The 2500-nt window shown below is 45.1% G+C and overlaps 1 protein-coding gene across 1 annotated transcript in view; it reads left to right on the top strand.

Moving 5' to 3' along the window:
* Nucleotides 1–2500, top strand: part of LOC308286272 (forkhead box protein P4-like) — a 45759-nt gene that overhangs the window by 24783 nt on the left and 18476 nt on the right. The gene's annotated exons all lie outside the window — the stretch shown is intronic.

Here is a 2500-nt window from a genome sequence, read left to right as displayed (position 1 = left end):
AAGATGGGGTGCCATGATTTTTTCCCCCCTATAAAACATGATTATCTACTATTATGATTATACTAGGAGGAAGATTTTTTCCAAAAAAGTGTACAGAAAGAGTTAAAATTATGTTTTTATGTGGCCACACCCACCAGTTCATTGGTATGCATGGTTGTCATGGTGGGTGGTGACCCAGCTGAAGTTAGCCACACCCATGTATGTTGGGTGAATGGTAATTAGGGGAGGGGTTGATTCTGTGATGTAATAAGTATCTGTGTTTTTGTACCGGCACGTTTGACCCCACAAAGGTGGCAGCCTACAGCTAAAACCCAAATAGAAAGGCAATACATAATTGCTCATATCAACCACACCAGGGGGTCTAATGAAGCACTGTCAACCTCCTAGACACATGAAAACTAGAAAAAGTACAAAACTATGGCACCGCCTCTTTAAATAAAAGTAAAGATGTTTCAAGAGTATTATTATTCTGAAGGGAAATGACGGACAGATGACAGCTTCCTGTCTCAGATTTCGGGAGGTGTAGTTCCAGACTCTTTCAGAGATTGTGGAATAGATGTCTGGCCACGTGAGACTATGTACTGTAGTCTCTCTCTCTCTCTCTCTCTCTCTCTCTCTCTCTCTCTCTCTCTCTCTCTCTCTATCTCTATCTCTGTGGTCTCTCTATCTCTCTCTCTATTGAATGGATGGATGTGGTATGTATGTGTCTGATAAGTAGAGCTAGAGGAAGTACTTCATCTAACGAGCCACCCAACCCCAAACAGTTTACACTTTCCCTGCACTGGGTGTGTCCCAGGAGACACACACACACACACACACACACACACACACACACACACACACACACACACACACACACACACACACACACACGCACACGCACGCGCACACGCACACACACAACCTCATTCCTCCAGAGTGAGAACTTTTGTTTTGGCGGGCCCGAAGAAGAATGCAGGCAAAAGCAGACATAATATTTGGATTGCTTCGAGGCCCTGCATATGTGCGCATGTACTGTATGTGCACGAGTGTGTGTACACACTGTACAGTGTACAGTATGTGAGTGTGTGCGTGTTGCTGTGTGTGTGCACGCACATGCGTGCGAGGCTCATGCATTTTCAGTGTGGTCTCTCACAGTGAAATTGGAGCAGCAATAACAGAACATTGACTAGAGAGAACTCTTTCTCTCTCACACACAGGCACGCGCACGCACGCACGCACGCACGCACGCACGCACGCACACACACACACACACACACACACACACACACACACACACACACACACACACACACACACACACACACTGCGGAGACCAGCACTGGGAGTGACAGGGTTACTGGACACAGAGTTGTGGGACCAGATGAAGTAGAAGTAGAACAGAGATGAGGAAAGATAACAAAAACACGCAGAAATTAACCTCCTGTCGGGTCCAGTTTGGCCCCTTCACTCCCTGACATTGTTAAGCACTCCCATGGGCCCTAATAGTGTGTGGTGTGTGTGTGTGTGTGTGTGTGTGTGTGTGTGTGTGTGTGTGTGTGTGTGTGTGTGTGTGTGTGTGTGTGTGTGTGTGTGTGTGTGTGTGTGTGTGTGTGTGTGTGTGAGAGAATGATGGCCTGCCCTGTACTGTAACTGTTTTGTGTGTGAGCGTGCATGCGTGCGTACGTGCATACAGTATGGCCCTCATTTATCAACGTGGTGCAGTTCCGATTTTTTGGCGTACGCCGAAATTTAGGCAAGTGTCGGCATTTCATTGCATTGTGACTTTGGCGTAGGGTAGGATCAGATCTCACGTCAAGTTCACTTAAGTTTGTTCCATTGTAGACATGCGGCGCAGCATTGTACTAACTATCTGGCAGGCAATGGACACATGTATCCACTCCAAAATGTATATCTAACACACTAAGAAATAATCCCTGTGAAAATATAACATTTTATAAAAGCATACATCATGGACATGCACGCCGATTTGATTTCCAACTTACAAGGACAACCGATTAAAATCTAGCGATATGGAAGCAATCTAACAACAAGTGCTTTAACAGTCATTCAGATAAGATTGCCGATCTGGCTCAGAACAAGGATATATTATAAGAGCGCTTATGCGAGAGCATTTTCGGGAGTCAGGACCGACGCGGCGCCACTGTAATCTTTTCGTGGACCATGAGGTCTCCAACTTATACAGGGAAGTGTGTCCTATGGAGTTATGTGTTAAGGATAAAACCCGTTGCTCCAAACCTTCAGATTATGTCTCCTTACCAGTATCTCTCATGGCATGCACGGCAGCCCGTGGTTTATGGGGAATAGGCCTACATGATTGCTTTTTTTTTTTACGCGCACTGAACACGTTACCGATAGTGGGTTAAATGAATAAATGCCATTTGTGACGATGACTGGTGTGGCATATTTGACAACTTTACTTAAAAAAGAACATTGTTTGTGGAAAAAGCCGATACAGCTTGTAGATCGACTATTTCCACTATTTTTGAAAATGTTTTGA

This window comes from Nannobrachium achirus (genome assembly GCF_963921795.1).
Source record: "Nannobrachium achirus genome assembly, chromosome: 6".
Classification (NCBI taxonomy): Eukaryota; Metazoa; Chordata; class Actinopteri; order Myctophiformes; family Myctophidae; genus Nannobrachium; species Nannobrachium achirus.
This window is presented reverse-complemented; position numbering and strand designations above follow the sequence as displayed.